The 11,504-nt window shown below is 39.7% G+C and overlaps 1 long non-coding RNA gene across 1 annotated transcript in view; it reads left to right on the top strand.

The window, feature by feature from the left end:
* The first annotated feature begins 4,013 nt into the window (after window positions 1-4,013).
* LOC124286224 overlaps window positions 4,014-11,504 on the top strand; it is a 61,998-nt gene continuing 54,507 nt past the window's right edge. Inside the window, exon 1 of the long non-coding RNA XR_006900986.1 lies at window positions 4,014-4,181. This is a non-coding gene — a long non-coding RNA (uncharacterized LOC124286224). The remainder of the gene's footprint in view (window positions 4,182-11,504) is intronic.

Genomic DNA, 11,504 nt, shown 5'->3' with positions numbered 1-11,504 from the left:
GTTTTGGGTTGTTTTTGTTTTGTTTTGTTTTTGTTTTGTGTGTGTGTCTGTGTGTTTGTGTTGAAATGCACCATGCTGTAATGTAGACACGTCACTTCACGTGCTAGTCACATGCTTCTTGACTCCTGCGATGACTATAACACCATGATGACGAATACTTCAAAACCTACAGACAAGGGTTAATCTGACGGCCTAGCCTCAGTGAAACACCACACCCTATACCGTTTCTTCATACATCTGCTGAATCTGTACCGACAAGGGTTTTGATCTGACTTACTTAAGAGCATCCTCAGTGAAACACCACACCCGTAACATCTGCTGAATCTGTACCGACAAGTGTTAATCTGACGGTAGCCTCAGTGAAACACCACACCCGTAACATCTGCTGAATCTGTACCGACAAGGGTTAATCTGACGGCATCCTCCGGTAGCCTCAGTGAAACACCACACCCGTAACATCTGCTGAATCTGTACCGACAAGGGTTAATCTGACGGTATCCTCAGTGAAACACCACACCCGTAACATCTGCTGAATCTGTACCGACAAGGGTTAATCTGACGGTATCCTCAGTGAAACACCACACCCGTAACATCTGGTGAATCTGTACCGACAAGGGTTAATCTGACGGTATCCTCCGTGAAACACCACACCGTAACATCTGCTGAATCTGTACCGACAAGGGTTAATCTGACGGCATCCTCAGTGAAACACCACACCCGTAACATCTGCTGAATCTGTACCGACAAGGGTTAATCTGACGGTATCCTCAGTGAAACACCACACCCGTAACATCTGCTGAATCTGTACCGACAAGGGTTAATCTGACGGCATCCTCAGTGAAACACCACACCCGTAACATCTGCTGAATCTGTACCGACAAGGGTTAATCTGACGGCAAACACCACCTCCATCTGCTGTGAAACACCACACCAAGGGTCGTAACATCTGCTGAATCTGTACCGACAAGGGTTAATCTGACGGTATCCTCAGTGAAACACCACACCCGTAACATCTGCTGAATCTGTACCGACAAGGGTTAATCTGACGGCATCCTCAGTGAAACACCACACCCGTAACATCTGCTGAATCTGTACCGACAAGGGTTAATCTGACGGTATCCTCCGTGAAACACCACACTCGTAACATCTGCTGAATCTGTACCGACAAGGGTTAATCTGACGGTATCCTCAGTGAAACACCACACCCGTCACATCTGCTGAATCTGTACTGAATCGTACAAGGGTTAATCTGACGGTAGCCTCAGTGAAACACCACACCCGTAACATCTGCTGAATCTGTACCGACAAGGGTTAATCTGACGGTATCCTCCGTGAAACACCACACCCGTAACATCTGCTGAATCTGTACCGACAAGGGTTAATCTGACGGTATCCTCAGTGAAACACCACACCCGTAACATCTGCTGAATCTGTACCGACAAGGGTTAATCTGACGGTATCCTCAGTGAAACACCACACCCGTAACATCTGCTGAATCTGTACCGACAAGGGTTAATCTGACAGCATCCTCAGTGAAATCCTCCTGTGAAACACCACACCCGTAACATCTGCTGAATCTGTACCGACAAGGGTTAATCTGACGGTATCCTCAGTGAAACACCACACCCGTAACATCTGCTGAATCTGTACCGACAAGGGTTAATCTGACGGCATCCTCAGTGAAACACCACACCCGTAACATCTGCTGAATCTGTACCGACAAGGGTTAATCTGATGGTATCCTCAGTGAAACACCACACCCGTAACATCTGCTGAATCTGTACCGACAAGGGTTAATCTGACAAGGGTTAACATCTGCTGAATCTGTACCGACAAGGGTTATCTGACGGGGCATCCTCAGTGAAACACCACACCCGTAACATCTGCTGAATCTGTACCGACAAGGGTTAATCTGATGGTATCCTCAGTGAAACACCACACCCGTAACATCTGCTGAATCTGTACCGACAAGAGTTAATCTGACGGTATCCTCCGTGAAACACCACACCCGTAACATCTGCTGAATCTGTACCGACAAGGGTTAATCTGACGGTATCCTCCGTGAAACACCACACCCGTAACATCTGCTGAATCTGTTTACCAGTTTGTTTCATGATAACTGGAATATTACAACTTAAAATTCAATATTTGTACTAGTTCTTAACATCAATGCCATTATCCAAATGAGTTGTATTGGTTGATACAAAGAACGATGTATCTGAAGACTGACCCCTGCTGTGTAAGGTTATGTCAAAGGACCAACTTTGATCCACAAATAGCCCTAAGATTAAGCTCTCCATGTAATATCTGAAACACAAGCACATTAGCAAAATTAAAATGTTGAGAGTGTTTTGGTTTGAAATGTAATAATATATGATTGAGATTAATCATTTGCATAACGAAGAAGGCTGAGAAGATTGAACTATATCACTCATGTTTTTCATTCGTTGTGATATATCAATAATTACAATGGGCATGGCTACATAGAAGAGGATCAGACGGATGAGCATCAGTCGGAATACATGCGTCTGACGATATATACAGCGTCACTGTTGCTGTCATGTGTGACTATATACATACTTTTATTTCCGATATAATTGTGCCGTTGAGATAGCATAGCATTTTGAAAACAAACACACTTCCGGATTCATGTACTCATGTCTGCATGGTATTTGTTTCCATAGCAACCGTACCATTCAGATATACAATAGTCGTAATATGCAGTATTTTAAAACGACGGAAGATTAATCTGCTGTACAGTGCAGTGACGTAAATGATCTATTTATAGTATCCTGGTTTTACCCACTGACGTTGTGGTATTTATCTACAAGATTAACCAGTCGCGGCCGAGTCAGTGACAGGAGCCTTTAGAACAGACACGAGTTATGTCCCTTGTTGAGGTAGAATACGAAACCCAATAGCTGAGGTTAAATGTGATTTACCCTGATAAAGCATTTGCTTTCTGTCAATAACATGAGTCGAGATTTGACATCACAAACAACCTCACATACCTCAGTGTCAATGTATGAGCGTGCGTGTACATGTGGAGCGTGCGTGACTCATGCCCTTTGTATTGAGATAGTCAACTGAATTATATACTATGCTGCAGTGTGTCTCCGAGGCGAGCAAAAACTTTGTCCTGTTTCCTTAATCCCAAGCATCACCTTTTAACACTTTGTGCCAAATACATAAATTTGCCTGTAACTAAGACATCAGTTTGAAACTATCACTGCTATGACTCAGTATACATCAGACGTAGACCAGTGTTCATATAACGGTCCAGCGTGGAAGCAGGAAATGCCATGAGCATATCTATTCACAACGGTTAGAGACGAACGTTGTACCAACGTGGATGTATTTGTAGCAGTAAGATTAAGTCTCACACTTCAAGTGTACTGACAATGTTGTTATTGTAAATGTGCAACCCTGTAACTGGACGCATGTTCAATTCCCCCACATGTTTAGAACCAGTGAGCTCATCCCAGGTGTCTTTCTTCATAGTGTTGCTCGAACATTGTTACAGGAAGCTTCCACGATGATAAATTCCTTTAAATGATAAATTCCTTTAAATAACAATGAAAACAGTGAAATATTTATAGCAAAAACATTCACAGAAGTATGTCTCCACGTGAATAAATGGATGCCTCATAGGCAAACCTGAGAGACAGATTAACCTGTAAGTTGTGAGACTTCAGTCATTGATCCAACGTGGATTTAATTTTGGCACCAGGTTAACCATCAGTGAAATAACTTCCGGGTTGTATGTAGGCAGCCCACACAGAGACCCAGGTTGACAACAGAAGGAGACACACACTGGCCAAGTGCACACCGGACATACACTGTGATCATACAAGGATATACCTGTGTGTTTTGAGGGTTATTCTGGGCAACTCTAGGTAGGTAGACACATGTCTTGGTGGACACAGGACATACACTGTGATCATACAAGGACATACCTGTGTGTTTTGAGGGTTATTCTGGGCAACTCTAGGTAGGTAGATACATGTCTGGGTGGACACAGGACATACACTGTGATTATACAAGGATATACATGTGTGTTTTGAGGGCTATTCTGGGTAACTCTAGGTAGGTAGACACATGTCTGGATGGACACAGGACATACACTGTGGTCATACAAGGATATACCTGTGTGTTTTGAGGGTTATTCTGGGCAACTCTAGGTAGGTAGATACATGTCTGGGTGGACACAGGACATACACTGTGGTCATACAAGGATATACCTGTTTGTTTTGTGTGTTATTCTGGGCAACTCTAGGTAGGTAGACACATGTTCTGGGTGGACACACAGCATACACTGTGGTCACACAAGGATATACCTGTTTGTTTTGTGTGTTATTCTGGGCAACTCTTTGTAGGTAGACATTTACATGTCTGGGTGGACACAGGACATTCACTGTGGTCATAAAAGGATATACCTGTGTGTTTTGTGAGTTATTCTGGGTAACTATAGGTAGGAAGACACACAGTAACATTACTCGAAACTATTGTGTGTGCTTCTTGCGCTTAGGAACGTGTAGCGTTATCACGAATATTCCAAAGTTGCGACTTATTCAGGGATCACAGTGTGACCAAACTTATAAGGTGTTTGTATTATGTATGTCTGACAATAACAGTGAGACATTGCGTGTGGTGGTTAATCTGGCAAGATGTGTGTCACAAGCAGTGAAATGCAGTACAAGCATACCGAGTTGAATGCTAGTCACGTGACGCTTCGCAAAAGGCAGGATTAATCTACCGCACTAGAACCTGATCAATGTCAATTGTGAACTGTCGTAACTTCACTAAGTGCATCTAGTTCAAACACGACATTCAGTAGAAATAGGCATGTATTCCCAATATTGAAAAATATTAACATGTCAACAAAACGTAAATGTATGCACAGTTTGAGATCAGGCAAACGATAAACCAACACTGATGTATAAATTATGCGTCAACATTACGTATTTCATGTCTGACATCAATCATAATTCATTTAGTAAAAAGTTTTCTGTTAATCTGTTAGTGTTGACATATTAGGAGACTGTAGGAGGCTCACAGCAACAATAATCTTGTTGATTGACATCGTTCTGTCTTGTGGTGTAAGATCAGATATGACCCAACGTGATCATGTGTAAACATACAGCCCTACCTCTGACACGATGCAAAGATGGTGCTCTATCTCAGCTAATGGTTTTGCTAACTTAATTGTTCTGTACTGAAATGTCACAACCATACAAATCTACACACTTGATTCACTGGCTATAGTGCCGTTTTCTTCAGTTATATGACGCCAACCGCATTTCAGATATTGACCTAAATGCCATTTTGCAAAATACAAAATGAAGAGTGTCGTATGATACAAAGGGAGGTAACAATACTGGCAGGTGTATCAGAAGATTAACCAGCGCCTATGAGTGTTACGTCATAGGACCAACGTGGATCTATTGATAGCAACACCGATTAACCAGCTACTTACTTCAGTGAGGTGCATAGAAATCACCAACACAGCCAGTTGTTCACACAGGATCAAGGATCAAGCAGGCAGATAAACTGAACAATAATAAAGCTGCTGGACCTGGTGATGTCATAAAGGAGGACATTTCTTCCACCAATGATATAATTTGTGCAAAACTTACGGCACGGGAGGAACCCAGAAAGTTGGTTAAATGGACTATTAATGTCATTCAGTAAACACAAAGGTGATCATAATAAGCCACAAAATGTTAGACACATTGCACTTTTGAGCCGTTTCGTGAAATTATTCATTATCTGTTTTAAACAATAGTCCCACAGATTTCCTGAACTCTGCTACAATGTTATCTGAAGCACAAACTGAAGTTAGGACAATATTTTTATCATCTCTGGGAATCATTAAAACTAGAACAAAGAAATTATAATGTGCCATCGTTGATTTCCAAAAAGTCTTTGTCACCTCTGGCGTTGGGGACTATGATAAATTGATATCAAACAACATAACTGGAAAATGCTTTAATGTTATTCATAACATGTATCAAAATATTACATCGTGTGTATCATGAAATCAAGCAAAGACCAATTTTAACCTGGTTCATCTGGCGTCCGACAAGGTGAAAATGTATTACTAATACTATTTAAGATATTTCTGAATGATCTTCAATATGATCTACAACTTGACAAATGTTAAAAAATTACTTCCTGGTGACTTTCACACCCGATTAGAAAGTATGATAAACCTATTTGTTTTGTTGTATGCAGATCGCACCATCCTGCTAACTTCAGATCCAAAGGATTTACAACACATGTTAGATTGCGCTGATAAATATTGAAACATGGCGACTTATAATAAAAGTATCCTCCAAACAAATATATCTATATTTCGTGGTTCCAAAAAGATCATAAATACCGTTTCAAAACTGGAAATCTTGGGTAGAACATATTCATTTAAATTTTCTAAAGGACCCCACCCCTCGCACTAAGACAAAGCACCCTTCATTCAAGGTTTATGGTAACCTGGGGACATGTCCACTGGAATTTAAACCACGTTGGTACAGGAGAAAGGTTTTCCAAAAATAACAATAATTTGTACTTGTTTTGTACTCTATTATATTAGGGGAACTGAATGTATTTATTTGGGATAAATTTGAATCTTCATTCATAAAAAGCCTGACATTCAAACAGGTAGTGGAATTCATCAGCTATAGCTGGCGACATACACAGCAGTTTACATGTCCTAAATTCTCTCTCTATGCCAAGCCAACGGCCAACCTCGACAGGCAGATTATGGTTACAAGTTCTGTATTTTAAGAGAGGGTAGTATATTTGTTTAGGTAGAAGGAGATAGTTATCAAATGAAGGAATGACTTTTAAGCATTTATAATAAAGCCCTTTCGAGCTTCTCTCTACGTCAGATCTCCAGTTTTGATAGAGCTGATCTTCAGAGTCTGTTCTACTCGAGCCGTAAGCCATTGGCTTTGAAACACTTAATGGGTCATGAAATATATAGGATAGGCCACATGGGTTAAGCATTTGCTTTACATTACTTGTCCAGACAGTTTTGTTCATTAATAGCTACAGATCGCAAATAGGCAAACTGATAGATAATTTGTGATAATTTCGAGGAAGGTCCAGGTTTACGGAGTTTATGCCAGGAACTAACTACCCGTTTGGCTGCATAAATCGATAAGGATACCCTACCCAATTCACCATTGACCATAAACTTTGGGATTGAATGTCTAAGCCCACAGGCTAGTTTCAGGAATTTTAAATGAATATTTTCAATTATATTTATATTTTGGTAGGCCCAGATTTGGAAACCATATAATAATATCGGTGATATCATCACGTCAAAAGCTTTCAGCAAACAGTCAAGGGAACATTATAATTTCTAGATTTCTTTCATAGACAGAACATGGCTTTAGAAGCTCTTTCTGATAAACATTTGATTGCTGACCTGAAGTTCCTGTTTCTAATGAATATAACACCTTAGTATGTGTAATTATCTACGATCTCAATTTCGGTATTTTCCAAATAAAAGATAACCTACATTTTTGGACGGCCGGCTTCCAAAGATAAGAACTTTAGTTTTTTTTCAGGTTAACATCCAATTTCCAGATATTGCAATAGTCTTTAAAGGAATCTAATGTTTTCTGGAGTTCAGTTGCAGAATCAGCAAGTAGGACCGTGTCGTCTGTGTAGAGAAGGATTAAGAAACAGACACATAATTGCACATATAAATTGTTCGAATCGCCAATTCTAACAGCCGCGCATCTCGTCTTTCAGTAGGATTGTTTCAAGATCATTGATGAAGAGACAAAATTACAGAGGTGATTTTCTCCTTGCCGTACGCCTGAAAACATGGGACATACTCGTGATACGGCGCCATTTATAAACACACGTGACCTTTATATTTGCATACATATTTTGGACTAACTTGAGGAATTTACCCTTAACACCACATTTTAGTACTTTATGCCATAAGCCGACTCTCCACACATTGTCGAAGGCTTTTTTGAGATATCAATAAAAGCACAATATAATTTTCTCTTTACTTTGTTTAAGAATCTGAATAAGCATATCCAAGACAAAGATGTTACCAGTTGTAGAGTAATTCTTTCTAAACCCTGCTTACTCTATCACTAGCGTCTGGCTCGAACAAACAACGCAGAGCGACAACAAGCGATTTTGACAGAGTCGTCTATGAAAACAAGTTGTAATTCGAAAGCTAGGCAAAGCAGGTGACAAAATTAGATGACAGTAGATTGCAGCTTTCGTTTCTCACAACAATTGTCACGATTTCAGGTTACACAAATCTGTAAACAAGATAATTTACCCCTGAAATGTACATGGATTATACATGGGCCCTTATATCTATTCCTCACATTACGTCACGGAGACGCGCCCTTCTGATTGGTTGAAATTTCGTTCGCGGGTGAGAATGGTGCACTGTTGTCAAAAGGTCTATTTAAATTAATTACAGATCGAAATGAGTATTTTTTAATGACGGGGTTTCATTTATAACGATGTAAATTGGTGTCAGTGACTGTGATGACGACGACAACAGTGATTGGGTAAATGTATGATACATTATAATAAGAATTGAATTGAACACTGGACATGCCACTTATATTTAAGTGCTAAAGGTCTGATGGTGGACGCATACTTATTTTAAACACCGCTGAAGGTCAGCATTGAAACATGTGATTATATATCATGTGCTGACATGAAACATCAACATATTCGGTTTATTAGCATGTTCCGAGATGATTCGTAAATGTTATTGACAAAAATACAGCTGCACAAGATCACTATGTCAATATTCAACAATGTGTTTGCTGTGTTTCAGTCACTTGAGATGTCTACAGGAAATGAGGAAATGGAGGCAGAGGAAGGAAAGGAGTTTACATTTGATGAAGGCTTGGTGAGTACCGCATCCGTCAGTGAAGGAATGTGTTGACTGTAACTTGTCTGCAGACACAGATAGCAGGACGACTGTATTCGTCCGTCAGCAGATGCTGTAGTTAAGGTGGACAACAATAGTCTCTAAACAGACACGTGGTGAAGTCTGGACAATCGGGTTAGTGTACAGATAAAGTGTGAGTGAGGTACATGTCACTACTCCCAAACATACATATTAATTATGATACATTTGATATCACGCTTATTGGCATTTTGACTATGATACTTTGAGCAATTAGCCCAGCTCGAAGGGATATCAATTTAAACAGACCTGACAGTTGAAAACGTTGAGAGGGTATATAATATTTATCAATGTGATGAGTCTAACTTTCAGGGTAAGCCGATTTCCTGGCGAGTAGTCTCGGTTTAAGGTATCCACCCACGTTCCACAATCAATGAGCTGGTAGCTTGAGCTGGTAGCTAGTATGCAGATGGTTTTCCAGGTCCATTCATACCAAAAATACACATTGACTCATTAGCTATTTTTGGCCGGCTATAGAACTCTGAATTTTTCCATACCATACCATACACTAATCATGAAAAGTTCAAGAAACCCGATTCGTTCACATTACAATAGTTAAACCTACATTGAATGCAATAAAATAGTAATACTATTGTCACTGATGGCTTTGTGTCTCATGTTGATACCGTTACATTTGCTATTTCTTCTGCTCTATCCATGAATTGTATCAGATAGTTTTGGGGAGAACACACAGGCATACACACGTACAGACACTGGCACGAACATGCACACTTGGTGCGGAAGTACAGCACCAGACTTGATGCCTCCGATACTATGCGTTTGGGCATAGATACTCTTACATTTTTCCCAAGTAGACCCTTGTGTCTCGATGGGTTATCAGTTAAAACGAACCAGCGCCTCAACAAACTAGACAAGCGGGATGAAGAGGTTGAAAGCCACACATGGTTTGTGGTTTATGAATGTCAAGAGACTACCTTGCTGAAGCAGCCGATTAGCTCCAAGTCCAGTCCCCATTTTGAGGTATCCAATTGCGATCTATTCTCAGTTGTCGAACATGCTTAACCATCCTCAGTGTCGTGACTTGAAGTAACGATCATAAAGTTCAGGGAATAGTTGGTGTGCAGATGACTTTCAATTCAATTCAATTCTTTATTACAGAAGTGTAGGCCATCGGCCCATAACTACATAGGTTACATTTACATGGTAAAACATGGTGTGTACAGTATAGATTGATAATTTTAACATCTTAGATACATTGCATGATAGATAAAGCTAGCTAAGTTATTTATAAGTTTACAATCTGATGATGACATGAGGTGTTTGAATTTGGCTTTACTTTGGTTGATACAATAGGTTTTAGGTAAATGGTTCAAGCGAGCTGTTGGAATTTGGAACACACGAGGAGAAGATGGTATTCATCCTCAATCTAACCTTCATCGCACTGTAAACATAATCTATCATTTCTATCTATATTATAATACCTTCCAGTTTCTATACGTAACTGATGTGAAAAACATCTAAACTGAGCGAGTGCTACTTTTAAATGTTAATCACATTTAAATACAATTCCCTGGACAATGTTATTTTGAAGTAAGAATAAAGCATAGATTTGTTGCCATTTTGAAGTGAACTATACCAATTCTGTTCATGAATACATTTAAGTTGACTCACAAATTCAGATAAAAACGAGGTAGGAGAAATAACCGATTGCTGTTCCCAAACAAAACCAAAACCCAAACTGTACAGCAGATCTCGACACTTCGACGCCCAATTAACTTTATTATGATCTAAAGCCATTAACATCATATAATAACATTTTTGGGGATGACGAGAATCAGACATACTCAATAATTTTAACCAATACTTTATTACCCTTTTATATGCTGGGATATATAGGGGATACCGCCCACATTCACCACGAGCTATATTATTAGTTGTAGAGATCTTAACGCCTAAAAACCGTTTGCAAGCCAATGTATGCACAGATTCAACATAATCATTCTGACAGAATCCCCAGACCTCGGCACCATACAGCAGAATAGGAGCTATTTTCATATCAAATATCTTAAAGTATAATTCATGAGATATATTACCAAGCTTACTTATATTTTTAAGAACACCAAATAAAGCCTTTTTTTACTTGCAAAGCTGCATTAGAACAATGACTAGACCAAGACAAGCCCCTTGTGAATGTTATACCTAGTTACCGCTTCCAACTTCCTTCCATTATAAAGCCAACTTTCTCTTTTTTTGATAAAAATACCACCCTTCTGAAACTGTTGTCTTATCCAAATGCACCTCAAGACCGTATTCTATACAAAACTTTTCTAAAACATCGATGCGCTTCTGTAGCCCTCCAATAGTATCAGATATAAGTGCGATGTCATCCGCAAAAAGAAGAATAAATATTTGAATAACATCAGGATGTAATTTAATACCTGGACCTGAACTTCGTTCTACCTCAACAGCCAACTCGTTCATAAAAATCGAAAACAACAGAGGGCTAAGGACACAGCCCTGAAGAACACCACGTGAACAAGGGAAAGATCCTGACAACACATTATTAAATTTTACGCTAGCCTTAACG

This window comes from Haliotis rubra, unplaced genomic scaffold (genome assembly GCF_003918875.1).
Source record: "Haliotis rubra isolate DU_JTF1 unplaced genomic scaffold, ASM391887v1 Scf379, whole genome shotgun sequence".
In the NCBI taxonomy this organism is placed as follows: Eukaryota; Metazoa; Mollusca; class Gastropoda; order Lepetellida; family Haliotidae; genus Haliotis; species Haliotis rubra.
This window is presented reverse-complemented; position numbering and strand designations above follow the sequence as displayed.